The sequence below is a fragment of the Enhydra lutris genome, unplaced genomic scaffold (assembly GCF_002288905.1).
Source record: "Enhydra lutris kenyoni isolate GAN:26980312 unplaced genomic scaffold, ASM228890v2 scaffoldscaffold56, whole genome shotgun sequence".
NCBI classification, from domain to species: domain Eukaryota; kingdom Metazoa; phylum Chordata; class Mammalia; order Carnivora; family Mustelidae; genus Enhydra; species Enhydra lutris.
In genome coordinates this window covers 4,693,280-4,705,440 of record NW_019154140.1, presented here as the reverse complement: position 1 = coordinate 4,705,440, position 12,161 = coordinate 4,693,280, and positions in this window count along the sequence as shown.

Sequence of the window (12,161 nt, the reverse complement as noted above, 5' to 3'; positions counted from 1 at the left end):
ATTTTACTGCATACTTGAAATTTACTACATGGGTAGATCTTAAGTATTTTCACCAAAAACATTTTAAAAAATATTTTAAGATTTTATTTATTTGTCAGAGAGAGAGAGAACACAAGCAGGGGGAGCACAGGCAGAGAGAAAAGCAGGCTCCCCACTGAGCCAGGGGTCTGATGCAGGACTTGATTCCAGGACCCTGGGATCATACCTGAGCCAAAGGCAGCTGCTTAACTGACTAGCCACCCAGACATCCGTCCACAAACATTTTTTTTTTTAAAGTGAAAATGTAGTGACATCACCAAGGTGGCACCAAGAATGACAGCATTGTTCTTACTTTGATCCCCTACACAAGAACAACTAACAAACAATTATTCAAGAACAAGAGGACACTGAGAGAACCCTAGAAGATGGGGGTGAGGCTGAAGCACCTCCCTGTACCTGACAGACCAAGACAGACTACATTAGAAGGGTAAGAGCAACACTACATGTCTGCATTGCCCCTCCCCTAGAACAGCACAGGACCATGCAGAGAGGTCTGTCCTGAAGCTGATTCCCCCAGTGAGAAAAGAGAACCCAGGGGGACAACCAGCCTCCCCAACAAAGTGGTTCATTTTGTGGGAGCCTCTAATCTGATCTCATACCATAAGGATTGCAGAAGAATATGCAGGGCTCAGCCACTGGGAATCTGAATGTGGCAGGAGGGGAATGGTCTTGCAACTACCAGTACCTGGATCTTGGCAGACTGAGTTCATACTGGCAGTGCCCAAATGGTAATATCAACCAGCAACTTTGCTTACCTACAGAACCAAGTTGGAGATGGACTCTCACCTAGGAACTTGGAAGGGTGCAGATGTGCCTGAATTGGATCCTTAAGCAAAGAGTTTTTGCTGGCCCTAGAGCCCAGTTTGTGCATACCTAAGCAATGGGTTGAGTCAGAGCCCTACATGCTGTGGATAGTGACTCCATCTGAGAAGAGGGCTGGTGACAACTGAAAGTTGTGCAGTCCAGTGGTGCTCTAGCTGAGAGACAAGCTGGTAGAGCTGATTGTCCCCAGAGCAAAGCCAGTGCAGATCATGGACTGTTCCCATATTATGCACAGGCAGGGGCATTAATTCACAGACAGTGCTGAGAGTAGCTCCATCCCCTCACAACCAGAGTGCCTATTTGGGAAATTGAGGATAGCCTAGTGTATCTCCTCCCTCTCCTACCCAGGCAAAGGGACTGAGTCATACCCTAACCTGCTGTGAAGAGTGTCTTCTAGTCCCATCTGACCATAAAGGCTAGCAAAAACATCTGAGAGCTATGTGGCCCAGCAGTACTCAAGCTGAGAGAAGGGCAGACAGAACTGAAAGTTTGAAGAACAAAGCCAGTGGCTCTGTTTGGCCAGGGAACTTGGTATGTTGAGTTAAGACAACAAAGAGCTTTATCAGCTTTAGAGCAGCCTCTCCCTACTGTGCCCAGGCAGGAAATCTAATTCATAGCCTCATTACTGAATACGGCCTTTAGCCTGTCCAACCAGAAAACTCTTCCAAAGCAGATGGGAAGCTGTGTAGCCCATTCAATTGTCCTAGATATAATGACTCTTGAACAGAGAGCACAGCCTGTGGTTTCTCCATCTGCAGAGCTAAACAGATGGCCGGCCTCACCTGACCAGGGACTTAAGTGCACACTTAAGCCTGATTTGGGTCCCCAAATAATGAGCTGTATAGGCCCTGGGCCCTGGCCTGCTGTCTTGCTGGGGTAGGGAAGCTAGTTCCCAGCCCCATCTATGACTGAATGTAGTACTACAGCCTCACTTGAGTAGGGAACAAAGCCAGCAGTCCTACCTAACTGCTCCCTAGTCAGTGACTCACCACCCCCAACCCATCCCCATCCTTAAAGCTCAAACCATTTGCCTTATCCCAAAGTAGACCATAATAGTATATACCACCTGCTGAAAAACATTACGAACAGATACATCCAGAAACCCAAACTGAACTGACAGGTAAAGAATTGTCTTTGCCAAGCAAACGTGTAAAGTCTGGAAAAGGAGCCTGATTACTCATATGCACATAAGGAATCAAAGATCACCAAAAAAAATCAAATAAATATGACACTACCCAAAGAAACTAATGGAGGGTAATTGGCCCTAAAGAAATGGAGATCTATGAACTGTCAGATAAAGGGTCCAGAACAATCCTCCTAAGAAAGTTTAGTGAATTATAAGAAAACGCAGATAACTAAATGAAATTAGAAAAAAAATGCAGGAAAAAAACAAGAAGTTTGTTAAGGAAGTAGCAACCATTAAAAAAAAAAATCCTACATTTGAAAAATCCAAAAACTGAGCTGAAGAATTCAAGAGTCTCAAAAGTAGACTCGACTGTGCAGACAAAAGGATTAGCACCCTGGGAGATAGGACATTGGAAATTACTTAGAGGAGTGTAAAAAGAAGAAGAAGAAAAAGAAAAATGAAGAAAGCCTAGAGGATCTATAAGATACAATGAAAAGAAACAATATTCACCTTGTGGTAATTTCAGAAGGAGAAGAGAAAGAGAAAGGGATAGGAGGTATGTTTAAAGCAATAATAGCTGAGAGCTTCCTAAACCTGGGAAGAGAAATGGATAATCAAATCCTTGAGGCCTAAGGGACACTAAATAAATTGAACCTAAATAGAATAAATAGGATTACACCAAGACAAAATATAATTAAATTGTCAAAAGTCAAAAGCCGGGGCGCCTGGGTGGCTCAGTGGGTTAAAGCCTCTGCCTTCGGCTCAGGTCATGATCCCAGGGTCCTGGGATCGAGCCCGGCATTGGGCTCTCTGCTCAGCAGGGAGCCTGCTTCCTCCTCTCTCTCTGCCTGCCTCTCTGCCTACTTGTGATCTCTGTCTGTCAAGTAAATAAATAAAATCTTAAAAAAAAAAAAGTCAAAGCCAAAGAAAGAATTTTTAGGAAAAGGAAGAGAAAAGAGAGAAATTACATACAAGGGAACTCCCAAAGGCTGGAAATAGATTTCTCAATGGGAAATTTTCAGGCCAAGAGAGACAGGAATGATATATTCAAATGTTGAAAAAAAAATAACTATAAACCAAGACTTCTATGCCCGGCAAAACTGCTTCAGAATTGCAGATGGATAAAGACTTTTCCAAACAAAAGCTGAAAGAGTTCATTACCACCACATCTACCTTACAAGAAATAGTAAAAGGTCTTCTTTGAGTGGAAGTAAAAGAACACTAATATCACAAAGACACAAAAAGGTAGTGTAAATCTCAGTGGTAATGATAAATATACAGTCAGTGAGATTCTGCAGTATGATGCACAAGGCAACTCTAGTTTAAAAGTTAAAAAACTAAAGTAGCAAAGGTAACCATAATTCAATACTCAATTATTAATTTTACAATATAAAAACCATGTAAGATATAACAACAACAATCTAAAATGTGAGAGGTAAAATAAGTAAAAGTGAAAAATATGAATCCTATTAAAGTTAAATTGTTATCAGTCTAAAAAAAGGGTGTTATGAGGTTAGGATATTTTGTGTAGGCCTCATGGTAACCACAAGGGAAAATCTTTAGTAATTACACTAAAGAACACAATAAAGGAGTCAAAACACACTGATACCAAAGACATCAAAACACAAAAAAGATTGCAAGATAAGAAACAAGGAACACTGGATCTATGAAACAACCAGAAAACAAAGAAGAGAGTGGCAATTTTAAGTACTTACCTATCAATACTTACCTATCAATAATTATTTCATTTTATTTAAAGATTTTATTTATTTATTTGAGAGAGAACATGAGAGTGGGGAGAGTCAGAGGGAGAAGCAGACTCCCTGCTGAGCAGCAAGCCCCATGTGGGACTCTGGGACTCTGGGGATCATGACTTGAGCTGAAGGTATGTGCTTAACTAACTGAGTCACCAAGGTGCCCCTCAATAATTATTTTAAACAAATGGATTGCATTCTCCAATCAAAAGACCTAGAATGGCAGGCAGAGTGGATACAAAGCAAGACCCAAAAACATGCTGCCTACAAGAGATTCACTTTAGCCTTAAAGACACACAAACACTGAGAGTAAAGGAATAGAAAAAGACCTTTTAAGCAAATGGTGGCAACAACAACAAAAAGCAGGGTTAGCTATATTTATATCAGATAAAATAGACTTTAAACTAGAAATGGTAAAAAATAAACAAGGTCATTATACAATGAGAAAGGGTTCAGTTAAGAAGTGTAACAATTGAAGGGGCACCTGGGTGGCTCAGTAGGTTAACCATCTGACTTTTAGATTCAGCTCAGGTCATGATCTCAGGATCATGAGATCAAGCCCCAAGTTAGGCTCCATGCCCAGCATGGGGTCTGCTTGAGATTCTTTCCCCATCCTTTTTCTTCCCCCTCTGTTCTTCCCCCCAATCTCTCTCTCTCTCATAAACAAACAAATAAATAAATAAAATCTTAAAGTGTGACAATTGTAAATATTTATGCACCCAACATCAGATCACCTAAATACATAAAGCAAAAATTAATAGAACTAAAAGGAGAAATAAATAGTAATACAATAATAGTTGGGGACTTTAATACCTCACTCTCAACAATGGATAGATCACCCAGGCAGAGAATCAATAAAGAAACAGTAGATTTGAACAATACTATAGACCAAATGGACCTAATAAAATATACAGAGCATTCTATCCAACAACAGCTGAACACACATTTTTCTCAAGCACAGACAGAACATTTTCTAGGATAGAACAATATCTATTGGGACACAAAACAATCTTAGATAATTCAAGAAGATTGAAATCATAATCAGGTATCTTCTCTGACCACAATGGCATGAAACTATACTTTGTTGAACGACCAATGGATCAAAGAAGAAATTAAAATTTCTTGAGACAAATGAACATGGAAAGCCAACATCCAGAACTTACTGGATGTAGCAAAAGCAGTTTTAAGATGGAAGTTCATAGCAGTAAATGCCTACATTAAGAAACAAGAAATATCCCAGATAAACAACATAATTTTATGCCTTAAGGAACTAGAAAAAGAAGAGCAAACAACCCCAGGTTAGCGGCAGAAGGGAAGTAACTAAGATTAAAGCAGAAACAAATGAAATGAAGAAATGAAAAACAATAGAAAAGATTAACCAAACTAAGTTTTTTGAATAGCAAAATTGAGAAACCTTTAGTTAGACCAGCCAAGGAAAAAATAGGAAGGACCCAAGTCAACAAAATTATAAATGAAAAAGGAGACATTACAATGGATACTACAGAAATTCAAAGGATGCTAAGAGGCTACTATGAACAACTATATGCCAACAAACGGGACAATCTGGAAGAGATGAAAAAATTCTTAGAAACCTACAATTTACCAATTTAATTCAGGAAGAAATAGAAAAGAACATACCAATTACTAGTAAGAAGATTAAATCAGTAATAAAAAATCTCCCAATGAAAGAAAGCAGATGACTTCATTAGTGAATTTTACTAATTTATTTAAATTTACATTTAAAAAGAATTAACACCAGTGTTGCTCACACTCTTTCCAAAAACTGAAGAGGAGTAAGCACTCCCAAACTCCTTTTTTGAAGCCAGCATTGTCATGATAGCAAAACCAAAACAAGAACACCACTTGATTTTAGTCTATGTGCTGCCGAAGCGAGCACAAGAACACCACTTGAAAAGAGAACTACAGACCACTATCCCTGATGACTATAGATGCAAGAATTCCCAATAATATACTAACAAACTGAATTTAGCAGCATATTAAAAGGATCATTCAGTGTGATCAAGTGGGATTTATCCCTGAGATACAGGGATATATCACATTAATAGAATCATATGCTCATCTCAATAAATACAGAAAAAGCACCTGACAAAATTCAACATCCATTCACAATAAAAACTCTTCACAAATTAGACATAGAAGGAATATATCAAAGTAATGAAGGCCAAATACGACAAGCCCATAGCTAACATCATACTCAATGGTGAAAGGAGGAAATTTTCTCATCGAAGATCAGGGATAAGACAAGGGTGCCCTCTCACCATTCCTATTCAATATAGTCCTGGAAGTCCTAGTTAGAGCAACTGGCAAGAAAAGGAAATAAAAGTTATCAGAATTGGAAAGGAAGAAGTAAAATGTTCTTTATTTGGAGACAACATGATTTTATATAGGGAAAATCCTAAAGAATTAAAAAAAAACTATTAGGTCTAATCAATGAATTCAGTAAAGTTGCAGAATAAAAAGTAATATACAAAAATGAACAGTCTTTCTATACACTAATAATGAAACTTCTGAAAAAGAAATAAATCATTCCCATTTGCAATAGCATAAAAAATAAAATACTTAGGAATAAATTTAACTGAAGAGGCAAAAAAAAAAAAAATCTCCTCAGTGAAAACTCCAAGACACTGATGAAAAATATTGAAGAAGACATGAATAAATGAAAAGGTATTCTGTGTTCTTGGATTGGAAGATTTAACATTGTTAAAATGTCATTACTACTGAAAGCCATCTACAGATTCAGTGAAATCCCTATTAGGATTCCAATGGCAGTGCGCCTGGGTGGTTCAGTGGGTAAAGTGCCTGCCTTCAGTTTGGGTCATGATCCTAGGGTCCTGGGATTAAGCCAATGTCGTGGGTGGGGGGTGTCTCTTCTCAGCAGGGAGCCTGCTTCTCCCTCTCCCTCTCCCTGCCATTCCCCCTGCTTGTGCTCTGTCTCTCGGTCCTGTCAAAAAAAAAAAAAAAAAAAAAAAAAGATTCCAGTGGCATTTTATAAACAATAGAGAAAACACTCCTAAAATTTGTATGGGACCACAAAAGACCCCAAATAAAATAAATTTTTAAAAATCCTGAGAAAGGAGAACAAAGTTGGATTTATCACATTTCCTGATTTCAAGCTATATGGTAAAACTATAATCATCAAAACAATATGATAATGGCATAAAAACAGACACATAGAGCAATGCAACAGAATTGAAAGCCCAGAAATAAATTAGTGCATACGTGGTAACTAATATATGACAAAGTAGCCAAGACTGCTCAATGGAGAAAAAGTCTCTGCAATAAATAGTGCTGGGATAATTGGATATTCACATGTAAAAGAATGAAACTGGTCCCCCATCTCAGACCATTCACAAAAATTAACTTGGAATGGATTAAGGATTTAAATGTTAAGACCTAAAACATTGAATCCCTGGAAGAAAATATAGGAAAGAAGCTCCTTGACATGATCTTGGTAATGATTTTTTGGATATAACACCCAAAGCACAAGTAACAAAGACAAAAGTAAACAAGTTGGGACTACATCAAACTAAAAAGCATCTATAAAGCAAATGAAACCATCAACAAAGTGTAAAAACAACTGTAGAATGGGAAAAAGTATTTGTGTACCATATATACCAAAATGTATAAAAAACACATACAATCCAATAGAAAAAAAAACAAAAAACAAATAATCTGGTGTAAAAATGGGCAAAGGACCTGAATAGACATTTCTCCAAAAAGATATATGAAAGGCTGACAACTACATTGAAAAGAGGCTCAAAATCACTAGTGATCAGGAAAATGCAAATTAAAACCACAATAAGATATCACCTCATACTTTTTAGAACGGCCATCAAAAAAGACAAGAGATAACAAATGCTGGCATGGATGTGGCAAAAAGGCAACCCTTGTACACTGTTGGTAGGAATGTAAACTGGTACAACCATTAAAGAAAACAGTATGGAGGATCCTTAAAAAATTAAAAATAGAACCATATGATCCAGCAAGTCTACTTCTGGGAATATACCCAAAGAAAATGAAAACAGTAAGTTGAAAAAGTTTCTGTACTCCCATGTTCATAGCAGCATTATTTACAATATCCAAGACGTGGAAACAATCTAAGTGTCCACTAATGGATGAATGGATAAAGAAGTTGGGTACGAGAGATAGAATCTCATTCAGCCATTAAAAAAAAAAAAAAAAAGAGGAAATCCTGCCTTTTGTGACAACATGTATGTACCTTGAAGGTGTTGCTCTCAGTGAAATGTCAGAGAGAGATAAATACTGTGTTCTCTTACTTATAATAATGTGGAATATAAAAAGAAAAAATTTTAAACCCCAAACTCATAGAAAAATAGATCAAACTTATGACTGCCAGAGGTGGAAATGGAGAAGGGGAATTGGAAGAGGTTGGTCAAAAGGTACAGACATTCAGTTATGAGATAAATTAGTTCTAGGGTATAATACACAACATAATGAATATAGATTTCACTACTGTCTGATATGTAGGAAAGTTAAGAGACTGAAATCCTAAAAGTTCTTGTGGCAGAAAAAATGTTTTCCTTTATTCTTTTTTCTTTCTTTTCTTCTTGTATCTGTATTGAGAAAGTGGATGTCAACTCAACCTATTATAATTATTTCACAATGTATGTACATCAAACCATCATGCTATACATCTTATACAGTGATGTATGTCAATTATTTCTCAATAAAACTGGGAGGAAAAGAAAAATGGTAACTTTGTGAAGCTATGCTTGATTGTTAATTATCTTGTGATTATTTCACAATGTATATCAAAGCATCAAGTTGTATATCTTATATATAATTATTTGTCAATTACATCTTGAAACTACAAAAGTTTTTAAAAAAATATTGACACTCAGTAAGTGTAAAATAACATATCACCTCATTTCATAAACATATTCCTAATTTGAAGCATAGACAGGCAATCTAGTCTCTAAAGGCTAAATAAAGGGGGAATGTAAGTATAGTAACAAATATAATACTAAGAAGAGAGGTGCTTGATTAATATTTGCCATTAACTATTACTTTGGAGGGGTCATAATTAACTTTTTATGTCTCTGCGTTTCTCTCTTAAATCATATAACTTCTACAATTTCCGAATTAGCTAAGCATCAAGAGTTAATGTGTTAGTAATGTTTGAAAGTGCTCTTGTCCTAGCCTCCACAGATCAGAACTAAATGAAGAATTATGCCTAGATTTTTTAAAGAAACTAAAGGAACGGAGAAAAGACTTATACTTTATCAAATTTGGGTTGTACCCTGAACAAAACAGGCTTTCTCTGAAGGATCAACGATGTTCAAATCAAAAGCACAGCATTGCGAAACTTTAGAAGTCACCCGCCGTGGATGTAGTGAAGTTAGTTTGTGAATTGAGGCTGAGGAAGAAGACCTAATATCTCTGTTGGATGATGTCATCCACTCCCCAATTGCTAGTTTTTTCTACTATTTTGAAGCAGGTCGTGGAGTTTTTCAGCTACTGCTGTTTCCTTTAGCATTCCAGTGAATGAAACTATTGCCAGGTCTGAGGACAGCTGGCTCCTGGTTTCCATCTATTACATGCATACTGTGTCATCAAAGAAAAAACAAGTCTATTTTAAGGACCCCTTTTTAAGGACCCCTTTTGAAAACTTTAAAAGCAATCAATATATTTGAAACAGTGAAAACCTTTTTGTCAAGCAAAACTTCAACTGTGCTTCAACCTTTTCCATTATGTCCATTGCACATGCTAAAATGGTGATTTTTATGTGGTAAGATGGAATGAACATAGAGGGTTGCTTACAGAAGAGACTGTCCCTATCCACTTGCTCCAAGGATAGAGGGGATCATTGTATTGGGACCCTTGTGACCCATTCAGGCACAGAGGCTAGGATGCTCTACTTAGAATATATGTAGTATTTGGTGAAGAAAGAAGCTCCATGCATCAATGACTCTCATTTTTAAAAAATTTTTTAGTTTTTATTAACATATAATGTATTATTAGCCCTAGGTATACGGTTTGTGAATCGCCAGGTTTACACACCTCACAGCACTCACCATAGCACATACCTTCCCCAATGTCCATAACCAACCACCCTCTCCCTAGCCCCCTCTCCCCGGCAACCCTCAGTTTGTTTTGTGAGATTAAGAGTTTCTTATGGTTTTTCTCCCTCCCAATCCCATCTTGTTTCATTTATTCCTTTCCTACCCCCCAAGCTCCCCATGTTGCCTCTCAACTTCCTCATATCAGGGAGATCATATGATAATTGTCTTTCTCTGATTGACTTATTTCGCTCAGCATAATACCCTCTAGTTCCATCCACGTCGTTGCAAATGGTAAGATTTCATTTCTTTTGATGGCTGAATAGTATTCCATTGTGTATATATACCACATCTTCTTTATCCATTCATCTGTTGGTGGACATCTAGGTTCTTTCCATAGTTTGGCTATTGTGGACATTGCTGCTATAAACATTCGGGTACATGTGCCCCTTTGGATCATTACATTTGTATCTTTAGGGTAAATACCCAGTAGTGCGATTGCTGGGTCATAGGGTAGCTCTATTTAATGACTGTCATTTTTGATGCTTTGTCATTAAAGCCTCAGTCAGTAGTCCTGGAAGAAGCCTTACCTATTGTTAGGAAAGCCAGGGAGTCTCTTAAAATAATTTTGTCATGAAATGTGAATATATGACGTTCTTCTAACTATACAGAAATTGGCTGACTCTCCCCAAGAATCATGAAGAGTGATATTGAATTTTAAACATTTTACTTTTGTTATTATTTTTAGAAAGAAAACAAAGTACATTCTAAGAACAGTATGACAGGGAAAAACCCATTCAAGTCTTCTTTGGTAAATTACTGAGGTGAATTTTTAAATGTTGCTAATGATTATGAGAGAAGAGAGTCAAGAGAAACAGCTATGTAAACTGTCCAGTGATAAAGGATGTGTTTTTGAAAATAAAGTGGGGGTGGGTGAACAGGGGTATGCTTAATCAATTTTTCTGAAAGCAGTGATCCACAAAGATCAAGAAACAATGTAAAGATCTTTTGAAGGTTGCTTCCTCTGATAATCTTAAAAATTGTTACAGATGTTATACATGACAGGAATGTTGTTATGGGTAAAGTCTATCCCTCAGTGTCAACTTTGCAATGAAGACAAAGTTCTCAATGAAATTTTCCTTTTAGTAGAATTAAAGCTGTTTTCTCCAGTTTGCTTTTTAATTTTTTTCCAGAATAACACTGTTAATCTTTGTGTGAAAAAACAAGAATGACAGGGCACCTGGGTGGCTCAGTGGGTTACAGCCTCTGCCTTCGGCTCAGGTCATCATCCCAGGGTCCTAGGATCGAGCCCCGCATCGGGCTCTCTGCTCAGCAGGAAGCCTGCTTCCTCCTCTCTCTCTCTCTCTCTGCCTGCCTCTCTGCCTACTTGTGATTTGCCTGTCAAATAAGTAAATAAAATCTTAAAAAAAAAACCCAAGAATGACATAAATCTTAGTAAAGATTTTTTGTGTTTGTTATATAAGGAAAAGCAATACTTAATGTAATAAAAATAATTGTATGTGAATATTTAGGTGCATGTTTTATGAACATTTTTTCCAGAGAGTGTATCTGTAGTTTTCATTTGATTCACATGAGGGTCCGGCTCCACTTCTTCTACTCCAAAGTTTATGAATTACTAATATACAGTATCAGAATACTATTTGGATCATACAAGCTTTCCTTTGCACTCCCAATAACCCAATTATTATCAACACTCCTTTGGTATTTTTAATATCACTTTTAGTATTGGATATTTTTTTAGGTTTATCTCATCTTTATAAAATGCATCCTAAGGGTAGAGGGATGCCCTTTCTCCCAGTTTAACTGGCTGTATATGGCAAAGTTTTATTTGTTTCCCAGCTCATATTTTAAAATTCTGTTTTAGGACCAAATAATATGGTGATACATTAATGGACTGATGCATGTATTGTACTGATAAGAAAAGTGTGCTAATTTTGTGCTTTTGAGAATTTGAATTACATTGGCCACAGATTAGATCCTAAGAACCTACTTCTATTGTGTATATCTAATGCAAGTTGTAGTACTTTAACTTTATAGTATACATTCCTATTCCAGTAAGGGCAAATTACCCATGATTTTTGCCCAGATTTTCCTCAGCACCTAAAATTTTGCTTTGCACATAGTAAGTTCTTAACAAATACTTATTAAATGGGGCAGTTGTAATAGTTCCATGACAGATTCAATGACAGGTGGATTGCCTAAAAAATGTAGGCCTTTTGTATGTCTTCATTGGAGAAGTGTCTGTTCATATCTTCTGTCCATCATCACTAGCCATCAGGGAGATTCAAATTAAAACCACATTGAGATACCACCTTACACCACTTAGAATGGCCAAAATTAGCAAGACAGGAAACAACA